Below are 17822 nucleotides of genomic sequence, written 5' to 3' on the forward strand. Positions count from 1 at the left end.
CCTTGGCTCGGTGCCTCGCCCAAACGCCTTGACTTTTAGCAACTATGTGCCCTTCTAGGCGACAAAAATGACAAGGCGGGTGCCTTTTATAATATCATTTATATTGCTGTATCTTATTAATGTATGTGTTAATGCATTTTATTATATGCTATATATATCGATTGTACTTTGTTTTAATGTTTTACTACTGAAATTTAAAAGATCAAAGGGTTTTGAGAAGAGAAAAAGAAAGAAAGAAAGAAAGAAAGAAAAGAAAGAATCAAATAATAAAATTCTTTTTTTTTATTCTCTCTCTAATTAAATAAAACAGAAACCCCATCCTTGTTTTTTTTCTATTTTACTTTCCATCTTGAATATTTATCATATAAAGTTAATAACCTTCTTTAGCTGCTAATTAATAAATTTGCTCTATTAAATACTTATTATAGTAGTATTATTTTTGAAAATAATGAAATTAATATATGTAAAAGATTTTTATCTTTTTAGATATGATGATTTGCCACATTTTTAGAGGAAATTTAATGTTCTTAAATAAAGAGAATTGCTATTTTTTCAATTAAGATACATGCTGAATGGTATATAAAACTAGGAAACTAGCCAAAAGTCAGATTTTTATATTATAAAATTTTTATTGCCTAGGCGACTAGGAGCCTCAGTGTCGCCCAGAATCGCCTAGACACCTTGAAAACTATGACAGGAATAGGAGGTGCAATTAGAAACTCGGAGAGTAGGATAGTGGCATTATATTCAGGGCCAATTAGCACTGCAAATTCGGTGAAGGCTGAACTTTTGGCACTACTACGGGGGATCAGGCTTGCAAAACAATTGGGCTTCAGACAAGTGGAGGTGGAAGGGGACTCAAAAGTCATTATCTCGTGGGCAAGATGCAATAGACATATCTCATGGACCCTCAAACATGTTTTCAGGGAAGTGGAAAAGATAAGAAATGGCCTAAATGCTGAATTCAAATGGGTTAGGAGTGCAAATGGGCTAGATGACACCCTAGCAAAACAAGGGGATGTAAGACAACATTTGTACTGGGCTTCTTTGTAAAATCAGATTATGTATTGTGAAGTCATTTTGTACTTACTCACTTACAATTAATGTAATATATTAATTTTTGCTGATAAAAAGAAGGATTTAGTCAAGATGGTGGATAAAGAAGTGGAAGTTGGATTTGTTCTTCTTAGATGGTTAAGAATTTGCTAGAGAGATGTTTATGGAGTTAGGAAAGAAAGATAGGACCCTTAAGAGACCAAGAAATTTCAGACCTTGTGGTCCTCATCCAAACCATCAAAGAAGTCTACATCTCCCCTCTTTCCCCTGACATCCGAGTGTGGACCATCCACCTAAAATGGTGAGTTCTCCTTTAAGTCTCTGTTTAAGGCTCTTTCAACAGCTGAACACAGCTCTTTCTTCCCCTTTAAGAAAATCTGGTGTAATCACATCCCTTGAGTTTTTTTTTTTGGTATGGGAGGCTTGTTTACAGAGAATAAATACCTGTGATCTCCTTCAGAAGAAAAGTTTGGGAAGACATTATATTTCCCCTCACGCCTACTGTCTGTGCCTACAAGATGGAGAAACAGATGATCACCTTCTTATCCATTGTAAAGTCACTCACAAGGTCTGGTTGCATTTCTTAAACCTGACAGGTTACCAATGGGTTAACCCAGAGCATATTCAAGACTTTATCCATCAGTGGCAGGGCTGTGGCCTGAGCAAAAGAGGCAAAGCCTACTGGCAAATGGTGATGCATGCCGTAATGTGGGATGTTTGGGAGGAAAGAAACAAGAGATTATTTGAAAACCAAAAATCAGAACTCTAGAAGAGTTAATTTCAGATATTACTCATCTCTGTAACTTTTGGGCTGCTAATGCAGAATTCCAAGGTCTCTCAATTAATGACCTTAACAGAAACTTACAAACTATTCTTTTCCTCCCTCATCCTACTCAGACTTCCTTAAGACACCTAGCAGTCTTCTTTGAAGGAGGGACACTTTTACAATTTGATGGGAGTGCAGCAGGCAATCCAGGCCCAGCTGGAATTGGGGGTATATTAAGGCATGGAAGAGGTAATATTTGCTGGGTTTTCAGTGGCCCAATCGGATTCACTGGCTCAACCAAGGCTGAAGTGTTGGCTGCTCTCACTGGAATCAGAATTGCTAAAAGCTTGGGTATTCATAACCTCTCCATTGCAGGGGATTCAGCAAATACCATGAAATAGATAAGGGATAAGGAAGGGGGACCTTGGAGGTTAAGCCATTATTTGGCAGAAGCAAGGGACTCGCTGAACAGCTTAAATGAAAACCTATTTTGGATCCCAAGGGAGCATAATCCTATTGCAGATGGCTTAGCTAAATTGGGTGCCTGTTTGGAAGATCTGCATAATCCCTGCTTTGTACATCACCTCATGTGCTTCCTCCTTTTTTAATGAAATCTGGTTAAACTTTTCTCAAAAAAAAAAAAAAAGAAAAAAGGAAAAAGAAAGATCATCACTAGCACATGTTGGTTTGAAAGAGAAATAAGGTTCTACTGGAATATTGTTTAGGGAATGAGGGGGGAGGAGTATAGGTGGATCTTGTGGTCATTAGTTTTTATAACTGTTAAGTGGTTCAAAGGAGGGGTTAGTGCTTGAGATTGTAGGGGCTTGGTTGTAGGGTGGTTAGCTATGATACCAGTTACCTGTACAAGGGGCCGTATCATGTTGAATACTTAAAGTTTTTAGTGTAAATTTCATATCTAATACTATATCCAGTTATGTCCTTGCTGTATCTGGGTAATATAGGGGTGTGTGGATATATGCATGGGGGTTTTCTGTAGTGACATTACAGTTTTTTGGCTCAGGTTGTTGGAGGCTTTTTCTTTTTTTCTTTTTTTTTTTCTTTTTTTCTGTGTTAGAGAGGGAGGGAGGGATTTAGGAAGTAGGATAGGGTATTTTCTTTTCGGGAGTGTGATATTTATTTTGGATAGATTTCTGGTATGGGTTAAGATGGTTTAATCACATGCATTGAAGACCACCTATACTCATGTGAAGTGATCTTTTTACAATTTGAAGCGGCTAGAAGGTCTAGGGGCAGACCAAAAAGGACATAGGTCGGAGTAGTAAGAAATGATTTAAGTGCCCATAATTTTACAAGGGATATGGCATTAAACAGAACAAAATGGCAAAATAGGATTCATGTAGCCGACCCCATGTAGTTGGGATAAGGCTTAGATGATGATGATGATGATAATATCAACAGTGGGACCTGTTGGATCAAATATAACAAATCCAAGCAGAATAGCTTCTCCATCAAATCAAAAGTTCTCTTCTCCATGGCAGATTAGCAAAAGCCTGTCTTCACCTTGCCACCAGCTGACTGATCACTTCTATTTTTTCCCGTCAACATTCCTTCTCTATTTCCCCTCAAAAAACCAGAAATGATTGAAAAAATTTGCAAGGTTAAATGAAGGTGTAGATAACAAATGGAAAAGCATTTTTGTGATCTTGCTAGTTTTGGTATTTCAAGAGGATCTTGGCATAGATTGTTTTTCTTTTCTAAAGGTTTGAGATTGTAATCGTGGAATAATGAAATTGCCTTTCAATTTTGAATTCAATAACTTATTTCATATGATGTAATCTTTTTTGTTTTTTTTTGTCTTTTTTTTTTGCTTTTTTTCTGTTCTCATTGTGACAAGGCTACAACTGTTGTTGAACCGAGGCTCTTTATTTTGTTGCAGCTCTGATACTTCATTCCCTTTCTTCATCTAAGAGTACTGTTGCTATACTTATTCAATATATTTTTTTAGATTAATATCAGTGTTTGTTGTTTTCTTTCATATTTTATTTTTATTGTTCTCAAATTGCAAAATACAATGATATCTGTATTTGTTTTTGGAAACAAATCTAAGAATTAGGTTCTCAGTTTGAACTGATAACTATGAAAAGATCATTTTTATCAGTAACTTTACAATTTTATTTATTTATTGACAGAAGGTAAATTATATATGTAGTAGATGCCAATAAGCACAGTATAGGGTGGAGGGACCACTCCTATACAGTGAGGATCCGTACAGCTGATAATCTTCTCAGAATTACTTACAAAAAGGAACCAAAAGAATTGAAAACAATTCCTGGGGTCTAAGTGTGCATGGGGGGAATTCTGAATTCTGAAAGCTGCTGCGAATTGAGCCCTGTGAAATAATCTTAGCTAGGTATTCATTACAACTTCATCTGTTTGAGAGTAGGAGTTATAAAAAATTCTTCTGTTTCTATCCACACTGTCTAAAATATAGCACTGGGAATCAGCTGCCAGATCACTTTGCCTTTATGGTTCAGCCTGCCTATTTTCCAGCTAGACAAGGTCTCCAAAATTGTTTAGGGAAGACCCAGTTGATGTTGGGAGTGTTCAGAATGCTGGTCCGAATCTTGTGGTTCATGGGGCAATGTACAAAAGGGATATGATCCTCATTACAAATACTGTCTGTTTGCACTTTCTCTTGCAAGTAAATCAGCTAGAGTATTTGCAGACATTGGAATCCAAGTGAATGAAGCATGTAAGTTTCTACTGATTTTCCTAAATTGGCTGTGTAATTTCGTTTCCTATTCCATTTAGTGTGTATGGAATTGATATTGCTCATTCTTTTGAAGTAGTTATTACTGTAACTATGCCAAATTTCTACATACTTGGTTTTCATTCTAATTTAAGTAAATGAAAAACTAAAATAAATCAGCTAGAGTGTTTGCAGACATTGGCATCCAAGTGAATGGAGCATGTAGATTCTACTGATTTTCCTAAATTGGTTTTGTATTTTTGTTTCCTATGCCATTCAGTGTGTATGGAATTGATATTGCTCATTCTTTTAAAGTAGTTATCTCTGCTACTATGCCAAATTTCTACATACTTGGATTTCATTCTAATTTAAATAAATGGAAAACTAAAATAAATTCAATACTAGTTTTGATTTGCTTAGATGAAGATGCATTTCAGAATTTTCTTCGTTTAACTATTTTGGATGTTTCATTCAACTATTTTCTTCATTCTTTTGGATGTTTTTGGTTCTTATCTGCCTTGTTGCAATTAGCTTTTCCTGAGTTGAAGTGAAATGTTTGAAATAGTTGTTAGGATCCCAAGACATGCAATAAATGGTCACTGAGGGGAAATTTAATGAGAAAAAACTGCAACACCAAAAGATAGAACCCTATATAATATTCTAGAAGCGCATACTTTATCCAAACTTGATCGAGTTACTACAATTTGAAGCAGCTTCATCTTACACTAGGATTTATAGTGTGGCTCCCATCTCAAAGTACTAGTTACTAGCTGTTTCATCACAGGATAGAAAGGCTTGGCTCATGGCTCATGGCTCATGGCTCATGTTTGGCATGACCAGGCTAAGTCAGTTTGTTGATGATCCAATAAACATGATTGGGATGGTAATTGTGGACTAGTGGGTTCACTATTCAATGGGTTGGAATGGTTTAGTCTATGGTGTTAGATTCTGCCATAAATTAATGAATATGAATATGAATGAGATAAAGGTAATTATAGATGTTGTGCATCCTTATTATTGGCTGAATATACTTGAACCTTCCTTCCCTTATTGATTAGTATGGTAATTGGTTCTCCTTGTAAATTTATATTAGGCTTTTATTTTCATAAGTAATTGATCACATTTAATGCTAGTTTTGAACTTTTTATAATGTTTGAAATTGTTCAGACCAGAAAAGGGATAAGAATGTTCAAATTAACTTTTTGTCACTACAACAACATTGGCATGCAGCGCCAGGTTTCTTACCGGTACAAGAGAAAATGTCACTGTATGATCTGTTTTGAGTGGCATTTGTTCCAAATCACTACTAGAAGCCATGTGTGTTTATTGTGGTGGCCATGTATTTGCTACTATAGACAAATTTTATAAAGATTCTACTTTGAGAGAAGGGATTAAATAAAAAATGAATGGTAAAGATTGAATAAAAAGAAAAAACAAAACCAGTCTTCTCTCATGTGCTCAAAACACCATTCATTTTCCCTTCTCTCTTTAGCACGTGAAGAAGTCTTCTTCTTCTCTCCTTCATTTTCCCTTGAGCTATCTCTGTTTTTCATTCAGGTATGGACCCATCTCCGTTCTTCTCCTTCTTCTTCTTACTAACTTATCATGTATTCCAGGCAACCGGATGAACTGAGAGTCAATTTGAGAGTTTTTTTTTTTGTTTTGTTTTTCACCCTTCCAATCGAGCAAGCAAGTTAATAAGTAACACTTCTACTTTTCACTTTCCATGTTTTACCATTTCAAATGAGTGAACCCAGATCAGAGTCGATTCGAGAGTGTTTTTTTTTCTCCAGAATTGATTTTCACTTTCTGTCTAAATATTTCAGTATGTTTTGCAGGGAATTCGAACTTCTTTGCCCCATTTCAAATGAGCAAAACCCTACATTTTTCCTCTGCTATGCCCAGCTCTGAGTCTGTCTATTTTCTCAACAGGTATGGGCCATATTCTTATTTAAGTTTCATTGTGGATTTAGGTTTTGGGGTTCTACATGATCTTCTCAATTTATTTTGGATTTTAAGAGGAAAGGAGTGAACTCACTCCAAATTTAGCTAAATCTCCCTTGGCTAGTTTATTTGGCTTTCAGTTTAGCTGCACTAGTTTGTTCCTAGATGTTCCTTAATGGTTGTAAATTTTAGATAAACTCCGGTTGGGTTTTGCTTTTCTATACAGTTATAAGGAAATCTTAGAACCCTTCTGTAATCTGTTATGCCTAACTTGTGGTGTAAATTGAGAAATGCATTTTTGAATGAATGATTTGTTGTAGGGTTTGGTAGATCTTGTTCATTGTTTTAAGGGTTGGGAGTTTGAAGATTGTTATGTAGGGAAATTAAACATGGAAAACATACGATGATAAAAATCCTCTAACCAATCTTATTCTTCATCTGGGACCATTATTAGGTAAAGATGTGCTTTTATTCTTAACAGTTTTCTTATTTTCCTTGTTTAGACAGATTGTTTGATTTTGGATGTTATTTTTCTTAACAATATTATGAGATAGATTAAACCTCTTAATTTTCACAAGGGTGCATTTTTTCCCATATAAATGGGAAGAAAAAACAAGTTTGGCCACAAAAGGGCCAAAGTTGTTACCGAAATTTTACAGCTCAAAACCTTTTCAACCCCCTTGTTTTATAGACTGAAAAATTTCCACTCCTACTGTATGAAAAGACCAGACGTGAGGTTACATTTCTTCTGGGTTTCCAGAATTTCTTGGAAAGGGCTTGACATGGTGCTTTTATTAGATAGAGGCACAGAGCACAAGAGTCATGTACTGGAATGTTTTTATGGAAAAACAAAGAGAAGGGATTTGGTATCCTTGTTATTGTTTGGCAAGTTAATTATATAGGATTGTTAGGTTGTATGGGTATTCCTGTAAGTTACCAAAAAAAAAAAGAGCATACTGGTGTATAAGTATTTTCCAAAATAGAGCTCTGATTAGGATTCTACACCATTTTCCCCAACAGTTATTTGTGTGTCTTCTTATCTGTTTGCCTTATCTATGGGGAAGAAGCTCATCTTTTGATATAGCTTTATTTCAAGGCTGCATTCCTTGTAAGAATATTCTTTTTCCCTTCAGAAAATTTGGAAATAAGCCAAATGCTCTCCATATTTAAAGAACTCTGGTTCCACCTCAGTTCGTCTTGCCAACCCTTGACTGATACTCTTTAAACTGGTTGGATGCAGTAAAAGTAGCAAGCCTATGAACCAATTTATTGACCCGTCAGGCTTTATCTCTAATTCTAACTGGAATCTGTTGGATAGTTGAATAAGGGGTTTACTTGTTTGTAAGGCTTTATCTCCATATTTAAATGCTTGTTTTCTAGTCTCTTAGCGTTTTCTTTTGGAGTGTCCATGATTTAGATTTAGTTCTCTATTTAAATGTTTGCATTTCACAACCTAATCATTGAAGGTGACTCCAAGATAATTATTGGCTGGCTGGAAAAATAAGAGAATGGTTTATGGGAATATGCAAATTAAAAAAAGTTCAAATGGCTATGATATGGTAGTAAGACTTCAGTGGGTCAAAAGGAGCGCTAACTCCTTTGCAGATGCCTTAGCTAATCAGGGGGTGGGAAGGGCTCAATCCTTGTTGGCTTGCTTGTAATTGTCTATGTTTTTGTTTCTGTTGTCCTTGGGGAGGGTTAAGAGAGCATACCCCTCCCCTTGGAGGCTGTAATTATTGCTTTTGAATCTATTAATAAATTTTCTGTTACTGATAAAAAAATTAAATGTTCAAATTCATATGCTCATTAATGACCTAGTTGAATGTGTTCTTTAGTTGGGTCACTGGAGGTACTGTTAACACCTCACTTTTGAGCTAAAGCAACCTAGTTAGAGCTTAGTGTAGTTTACACTGCTAAGTGAACTTAGGAGTGTAGAAATGAGCCAATGGATAGATACTAGGGGACTGGTGACCACACCATCTTATCTTTCCAGAATCTCACCCCCTCCTATTACCTACCTCAAAATAAATGTTTAGCTCGAAATTAATCATGTTATTGATTGAGTATTCTATGTTCTGAAGTTGGATTTGACCCATAATTGTGCACCTGGCTCCCATATTTGTTAGCTATAACTTTTTCATGTTTTATTCTTTTCCACATCTCCCATATTCTATGTTCTGAAGTTGGATTTGGCATCTCTTCATCCAGAACTGCAAACTTTACTCACAAGATGTAAAGTAGCCCACAAATGTGACTCGTTTTTCTTATTGTTTCACACTTAATGTGGATTCCTTGATTTGAAAGATTTTTTCCTATCAAAGGAACCAAAACCACTAAGTGGGTCATAACCCTAGTGAATAATTGGGATTAACCAATTGTCAATTTTTAGGATGCATCAACCAGTCCAACATGAAGCCACTACCGAAAGGTCAAACTCCCTTCACATATACATTTTCCTTGTGAATAGTGAATGGACATAATATCAAATTCTTGTATTCAATATTAGCAAATACTTAGTCTACTCTTTGAAGGGTTGTAATTTTTCTCAGTAATATTAAATAAATAACTATTTGGAACTCTCTCCTTAAGACTGATTTTTTCTTCTTGCATTGACATTCTGTGGGTTTCTCATTATTCTTTATGCTTTGTACATATATGTGAATCTAAGCTTAAATCAGTGTATTTGGCTGCCCTTCTATAGGAGTTAAAGAGGGAGAGATTATTGTTTTCACATCTCTATAGAGTCGACTCACAGGCTTAGTAACTTGTTGAATGCTTTTAGTGATATATAATTAAATGAATGTTCAGGGCTTCAATGTCAATCCATGCGAAGTTATGAAATGCACTTGCAGAAAAATAGGAAATTGTCAAGTGTGATCCAGTTTATTTGCATTAAGTTGCACTTTGCACACAGGCATGATCAATTCTCATCATCTTACTGGTTCAAATTAGGAGATATAGATGCCAATTAATGCCATCAAATGATGTTAAGGGCCATTGATCTGGATCTGATCTTAATAAGCTGGATTCCAGCTCTAAATGGTAGACCCATTTAGGGGTGTCAACAGATCGGGTTTGGTTTGGATGCCGTCCAAATCAAAATCAATTTGAATGGGTTGGATGGAACAATATGACATATTGAATTGGACCATCCAGACTTATCCAAATTAAGTATTTATTAGATTGGATTTGACCTGCCGACCTGGTCCTTCCGTAATGAATTTATATTGGATTGGGTTTGATTGAACCAATATCCGGTCCATTAACATAATATAAGAGTAGGTGTCAATAGACCAGGTTTAGATTGGACCCGTTCTAAATTAAAACCAATTTGAGCAGATTGGACGGTCCAGACATTGAATTGGACCAATCCAGAATGGTTCAAAGTATTCATCAGATTGGACTAGACCTGGCCATTTGTAATAGACTCATACTGGACTAGGTTTGGTTGGACCAATATCCGGTCCATTGACAGCCCCAGACCCATTTATAATTGGATATAAATAATCTGATCCATTTTGACAGGGCATAGTTGAATATATTTGCTAATATGCATAGTAGATAAAGATTTAGTAACACGATAGCATCCATTCTTTGGGTGTTCTGTTTTGGAAGACACTTTTATTGAACCTTATTAAGGATATCTTTCTTTGACCATATTTGAAATGGATCTAATATGTTAAATGTGTAACCAAATTGAACTTTGACATTACCCCTTTCTAATCACTAGCTCTAGTTCTCTATTTAAATGTTTGAATTCATATGCCCATCAATGACATAGCTGAACGTGTTCTTTAGTTGGGTCAATGGAGGTACTGTTAATACTTCATTTTGAGCTAAAGCAACCTGGCTAGATTCTAATAACATGATTAGAGGCTGGAGAGTTGGAAGGGAGGAAGTGGTGGTTACACATCTATAGTTTGCAGATGATATTATTTTGTTTTGTGATGGGAAAGCAGAAGAGCTTGTGAATTTAAAAAGGATAGTGCATAATTTTGAGAGGCTCTCCAACTTTAGAGTTGTGTGGTAGGGGTAAATTTAGGGAGTGAAGAAGTGGATATTCTAGCGAGAATCTTGGGGTGTGAGGTGGGGGAATGGCCATTACAATACTTGGGACTACCACTATCAGGGAAATGGTTATGGAGGTGACCGTTGGAACATGATAAACTATGGCATAGAGTGATTGGCAGCCATGGATTGGCAAACAATGGTTGGGATACGGTAGTTGACTCTAAGGCTTCTCGATTTTCTCCCAGAAATGCTATTCATGGTATTTTACCTCCATCATTCCTTGCTTTAAACTTGATGCTTGTGCAAGAAACAAAGTGTTGTTTTGGGAAGATGTTTGGGTTGGAGAGATTCCTCTTAGTCATAGGTTCCCTTCTATTTTTTTCACTGTTAGAATATAAAAGAAAAGTGATCTCTTCAGTTTTTATTGATAATTCCTGGGACTTGGGATCGAGGAGAGGACTAAAGGAGTTAGAAATAGCAATGGTGGATGAATTAGTTACCCTTTTAGGGTTGAGCTTTTTGGATCAGCCTTGTGTGGATGGTAGAATTTCAAAACCTTCCTCGTCTGGTGTTTTCACTTGTTCCTTTTCTTTAATGTCCTTCAATCAAATAACTTTGTAAGGAACTTTCCATCAAAGGAGGTAGGGTGTAGCCCTGTACCTCCAAAAATTCAGGCTTTTTGCTAGGAGGTGGTTCTTAAAAAAAATCAATACTCTGGATGTGTTATAAAGAAAAAGGCCAAATTTCTGCCTTTCACCCCATGTTCGTAGCCTTTGTTTGGGTTCTGGTGAGACAATCATACACCTATTAATATTTTTTCCTTTTGTGCACATTATTAGGTCTTTGTTCTCTTCTCTCTTTGGTTGCAAGTGGACACCTCCCTTGAATGTGGACACCTCCTTTTGGGTGCAAGTGGACACCTCCTTTTGGGTCTTTGACCCAAGCTTTTTTCAGGCAACCAAAGAGGCAGTAGATTTTTGTGGAGAGCCATAAGTGCAGCTATACTTTGGTCCATTTGGGAAGAAACAACAAGATCTTTAAAGGAGTGGAGAAATCCAAGGAGGAAATTGTTGAAAGATTAACCATTGTGACTATCCACTGGTTGAAAACTCTAGATTTGTCTAAAGATTTCTTAGTTGAGGACATATTTAGGAATTGGGAAGTGGTGGCAACTACAACATCCATAAAACCTATTGTGCAGGAACTGTGGTTCCCACCAACACAACAAAGAATAAAGTTGAACTTTGATGGGAGCTCTAGAGGCAACCCGAGGCCTTCAAGTATAGGGGGGAGTATTCAAAGATGGAGATGGGAGAATTGTTGCTATGTTTTTTGGGCCAATAGGGGTGGGGGACTTGGGGGTGCAAATGGATCGGATCATGATTCGATCCAATCCTATTTGGTCGAATTCAGATCACCCTTGTTCAGATCTTCTGATTAGATAATATGATCCGATTAGAAATTGGATCGGATTCGAATTACCCCCATCCGATCTGAGAAGATTCAATCTGACATATATTATATATTTATAAATATAAATATAAAACACACAGATGTTATTTATTTATAAATATATTTTTATTAATTCGTTATATTATTTATTTATTTATAAAAACATGTATATATAGGATGAAAATAATTAAAAATACTTGTATTTTTTGTTTTTACTTTATTTAAATTAATATATTTTATTTTTGTTTTAACAATTTATTATTTTTTAAAGAAAACAAGTCAGATGTGAAGATTCGACTTATCAATAGGATTTGAATTCAAATCAAGTCCTATCAGATCCAATCGGATCTTTGGATCGGAGATCCAACGTGAACAGTGTCGAATCGGATTCGAATATACCCTGATTTGAATCCGCTCCGATCCGTTTGTATCCCTAGGGGGACTCACTGAGAGCGGAGGTGATGTCTTTGCTTCAAGGTGTAAAATATGCCAAACAATTGGGGTTACACCAAGTTGAGATAGAAGGAGACTCTAAATTGTTAATGGACTGGTTGCAATCAGGCAAGTTGGGAGCATGGATGTATCGACAACTCATGTGGGAAATTCTCAATTGGGGTACAGTAAGTTGAGATAGAAGGAGACTGTAAATTGTTAATGGACTGGTTGCAATCAGGCAAGTTGGGAGCATGGATGTATCGACAACTCATGTAGGAAATTCTCAATATAACAAGGGATGTTGGTGCATGCTTCAAGTGGATAAGAAGATCAACTAATGGTTTGGCTGATACCTTAGCCAACACAAGGGACAGTGAGGAAAAGTTTGTTATAGGCAGTTCTGTCATTCAAATTACTTGGGCTTAGCACTTATTTTAGTGGTTGATAATTGTGTTTTAATTTTGTTATCGTTTCCAGTAAAAAAACAACCTAGCTAGAGCTTATTGTAGTTTACACTGCTAAGTCAGTGTAGAAATGACCCAATGGATATGTATCATATATGGGCTCCAACTCAATGTTAGAAAAGAAACCTCTATTGGTTTCCAACCCTTGTAAAATAATAAAACCTAGACTTCAATCACCACACATACAACATGGATGGACATACACACTACTAGGCCCTACTTTGAAACCCTTTAAAGCATGCTTGCTTAAGATAAAATCTGATTACCATGTGAATTTTGTTTAATTATTTTTTGGCTTCGATAGATTAGTATCTCCCTGCCCACACCTATTTCAATTTCCATTCACTTATCGATAGGTTTCTTACTAGATGGCGTCCTTCATTGACCCTTTGGCAAAGCTTCGGCTAGACAAACCCTTTGTCTTCCCTTGCATCCATTAAGATCTTTGCATTGTTGTCGTTGAAGCCAAAAGACGCTCTCGTGGTGTAGTATCTATCTTCCTTCTCTGGTGAAGAGGACGTCCTATTCTCGCTTGCACTCGATAGAAGCCTTGCCAAATTTGTGTTCCCAAAACCAATGAGAACCATGAAAAGGAGAGAAAAAGATCAGTTTCATTTCTCTCTCTTGATTTTGATTTTTGACACCTTCTGTCACCTTTTTCTTAAAATTCCTTTTTGGGTTTTCTTGTGCACTAACGAGACGGAGATGGAGATGGAGCGGACTTAGAATTGGGTTTTCATTATCATTGACAGTTTGGCACTATAACCATAAAGGGTATTTTAGAAAATTTCAAAGAATATCAGTTACGTGATGTCACATGTGAACGAAGTGTGACGGAAAGTTAATGACAATGGATGTTTTAGACCATTGTCAGAAAACTTGGGGGGTACTTTAAGACAATATGTAAACAGTAAGGATAGAGAGTCAATTTCCTAAACCATAGAGGTACTTTCAGAAATTTGCCCTTACCTTAAATCTTCAAGATATTTTGTAGAACTTAAGCCATTGATGAATGAATGAATAAAATAATGAAGTATTTCCTGTATTTTGTGTTTTGGTGTTGATTTCTAAGGAAACCTAATGGTATTGACTTCACTAGGCTTTACCCTTAGATGACAACATGTATTCCATGTAGTGAATTGGGTGATGCACGAGGGCTATAATACTTTCAGCTATATAGGAAGAACACAACAAGAGAATATTCAACAATAAATGCTATTCCAAGGAAGCTTTAATGAATTATAGACCAAATATTAGAAATCATATGATCCTATCTACAATGGTTTTGGAAACTAGCTAGAGCTATGGCCTATGGGCAATACCGTGCTTCATTCTTGATTGAATTTATGGTTAAAGTTACCTAATTTGAATTAGATGCCCAATTAATTAAATATTTAGGTTTGAAGTTACCTATAAGTTTGAATCTAAAAATAGATTTAGTATACTATAAGATTCTACCCCTATAATTTTAACTTGATAAATTGAAACGAGTGTGAGAAAATTGAACAAATTAAAAATCAAAGAAGACAAAACCTCACAATTGAAATATGAAAAAAAAAACACCTTAAACAAAAGAGATAAAATGATTGAACTTCAATAGCTAAGATCCAAAATGTTGCCTTAACTCGATTTTGAGGGATGAGGAACATGTATATATATATATATATATCGAGTTTAAGATATGTTAGTAAATGAAACATGGGATGAAGAGTTAAGGCTTAACCCTTAGTAAAATTTCAGATCTATTAATATGTAAAACGTTTGGCTATTATATTTTGGTTTGCTCAGATCTAATTTCTGACTCTTTATTGATCTAAGTAGGATTTTTATTATGGGATTTTATCTGCAAAGTGTAAAACTTTATTATATATTATTTGTAATAGCTAAATGGTTTTTTATATGTCTATTACTAATGAACTAGGTTCATTTAAGAGTCTTGAAATGCAAATTTAAGAGGTATTCAAACCACGCAAATCGATGAATTAGGTAATTATGGTAGTGATTCAGATTATTCCATTTGATCATACTTAATGTTTTCTATTAGTTTTGTGTGCTAATGAGTATGGATGTTAAGTCAATTGGAAACAATGGCCCCATCTCTCTTTTTTATAGTTTTTATGTGTTGATGGGTCCCGAACATATGTTTTCTATAGGTTCTGTGTTATGAGGCCCATATATCTATTTTGTGTGCTAGTGATGCCCACATATATGTATTGTTCAAGTTTTTATATTAGTGGAGCCCACACATTTACATATTTACATATGTTTGACTCACACATGTATAAAATATGCACATATGGACATGCACATACTCTTGACTCATATTGTAATCCATCACCCATTGCCATATCTAATTATTTCAATTTTGAATTGCCTTAAAATAGAATTCTTAGGTTCTCTTCATTCAACTAATCTTTAAACATATAAATCTTAGAAGTTTGTAAAACATCTTGATTTGGCACTACTTATTTCATTTTAATGTATAATTTGAAGATGTGATGCATAATATAATTTTTATATTTGTTTTTTTTCATTTTTTTTGAGTTAAACCAATACAAGAGTGATAAAAGGCATAGTTGAAGATATTTTATTATTTTTGTATTATTATTATTTTATTATTTTATTTTTATTTTTATTTTTAACCTATAGCAGAGTGATGGTTTTAACTACTGTAATATGGTTCAAATACTATACATATATCCACTACTATATATTAAAACATAGACCTATAGTGCCATTAATTTGTGCAAATTTTCTTATAATGATAGATAAGTTTGTTATTATATGTTAAAGTGTAGAGCTATAGTGATGGATATTATCATTGTTAATGTGTAAAATAATCTTTTATTGACGAATATATTTGTTGCTATATGTTAAAACAGAGTTATAATGGTGAAAATATATATTGTTATATCTTAAAGGCAAATGTTTCTGATGGATATATTCATTGTTGTATGGGGGTGGATATAGGCATTTGTAACAATAACATGTTTATCCGTTGCTCGCTTTTTATATTTACTGCTATAACTTGTACCAACAGGACATACAATGATGGAAAACAATCCGTCAAGGATCTACCACTATAATGTTATAACAACGGATATTTTTGTTGCTAAAGTCTATTTTTTTAGTTAGTTTTGCAATTTTATTAGTTTATAACTTTGATTTTTCAAACCATTTTGATGTTTTATTTACATTGAAAACTAATTAGGTAATAGAAGAGTAGGTTCTATACATCATTTTAAGGTGCTTATTTATAAATTGGTAATGTTAGAATTTGATAGTTTATTAATTCTTGCTCTACTATTTTTTTGTTGTTCGTTCACCAAATATGAGGCCCCCATTAGATAATGTTATGCATAGGAGGCTTAGTGGGGCCATTGTAGCTATATTCAAATTCTTCATGGCAATTATTGTCATGATGATATACAAAAAGAGAAAATGGTTATAAACTGGAGAATAAAAGAGGATATAAGTGTAGATAAAGGAATTTATGTCAAATGCATATTTATGAATGATATGGAGTGTGTCTTTCATAGATTACGATGAGAAGAGTATGCTTCTCCACCTTGTGTGGTTTGCTTACATTATATGGTGAGTTTCAGCCAACTAACAATATAAATGTAAATGAGCAAGTTGTATTGTTTTTACATATTATTAAGCATAATGTCTAGAGTAGTGTTATTTTTGCACGGTTTAAACGTTTCAAGATATCATCATATGTGTTACTTTTAGATTGTATTCCATATTTGTTGTATAACATTTGGAGATCACATACCCCTTCAGATTAGTAATGACCCTCGTTTCATGTCCTGTTTTAAGGTATGCTTTGACTATTCTTTTAATTAAGTATATACAGAGAATTAATATATAGTAATAATAGCCCTATTTTAGTGGAGTTATGGAATTGTATAAGTGCAAAAGACAATACCCATATCCCATGCAAGGTATTGTTGAAAAGCAAGACAAATTTCATGCAAGGAAGTGGAAGACAATGCAAAATGTGATGGCAACAATCTTATTTATCTAAATTTTATCTGTGTATTAGCTAGGTCAAATGGTTCAGCTATAGATGCTACAATTGTGTATGATTCCTTATGGAGGAATCATAAACTTAATGTGCTTCAAGGTAAATTGTATAGTTATCTAATCCTCCTTAAGATATAACTGGTCATTGCGTAAACTTTGAATTGATTTCTTTCTTAATAATGTTTGGTGTAAGCATAACTTTGCATAATGTTTGGTATGAGGTTGATTATCAGAATGTACAAGAGAGATATTCAGTGGTTAACATTCTTCACTAAAAAATGTAGGACATGTTTTTTTTTTGTGTGTGTGTGTGTTAAAAAAGGCATTGGACTATAAAATAATACCAAACAATACATATAAATTCATACAAAATACAAGGCTTTGCACTTTACAAATTTGTATTTGTACTCTTCCAAACTGAGCCTTATATTCTACAAAAATAAGTATGATTAATAGGAGTTATTTTTATTTATGGTAGAAATATAATAAAAATATAAAACTAACTTGAAAATTAAGGTGGTGTTTGGTGCATCTTTTTGGTACGTATTTTGAGATGCAAAAAGCCCAATGGTCTTTTTCCATTTGGTATTGTGTAGATCGAAAACCCAAAGACAAGCGTGTAGAAAGATCGAAAAGGCTAAAAATCGAGAAGCTTCAAATGAATTTCTTGGTTTTCCATGTTGAAAATAGCCTTCCTAACAGTTTTTAATAGTCCAATAAACCATGATACAAACCAAATAGTCTTGGTCCTTAAAGATAAGACCCCAAAAGCTCAGTGTGTCTTTTTGTCTATTAGGCTGTTGAAAGATCTACCTAGAAAGACCTACCAAACAAATTTTAAATTGTTTTTCCATATAAGTGGTGAGTTAGTGGTCCAGATTATAATGGGACGACTATTATTAAATAATAAAAAAAGTAAAAAATATATAGAAATACAGACAATTATAAAATTTTA

The 17822-nt window shown here is 34.5% G+C and overlaps 1 long non-coding RNA gene across 2 annotated transcripts in view; it reads left to right on the plus strand.

Moving 5' to 3' along the window:
* Positions 1-17141, plus strand: part of LOC104603335 (uncharacterized) — a 38125-nt gene extending 20984 nt beyond the window's left edge. Inside the window, exons 2-4 of one of the 2 annotated variants that reach the window (XR_016082846.1) lie at positions 3973-4193; positions 4288-4535; positions 6371-17141. This is a non-coding gene — a long non-coding RNA (uncharacterized LOC104603335). The remainder of the gene's footprint in view (positions 1-3972; positions 4194-4287; positions 4536-6370) is intronic. The other variant, XR_736206.3, reaches the window with a different exon arrangement.
* The last annotated feature ends 681 nt before the right edge of the window (positions 17142-17822 follow it).

The sequence above is a fragment of the Nelumbo nucifera genome, chromosome 2, assembly GCF_055504915.1.
Source record: "Nelumbo nucifera cultivar China Antique chromosome 2, China Antique-T2T, whole genome shotgun sequence".
NCBI lineage: Eukaryota > Viridiplantae > Streptophyta > Magnoliopsida > Proteales > Nelumbonaceae > Nelumbo > Nelumbo nucifera.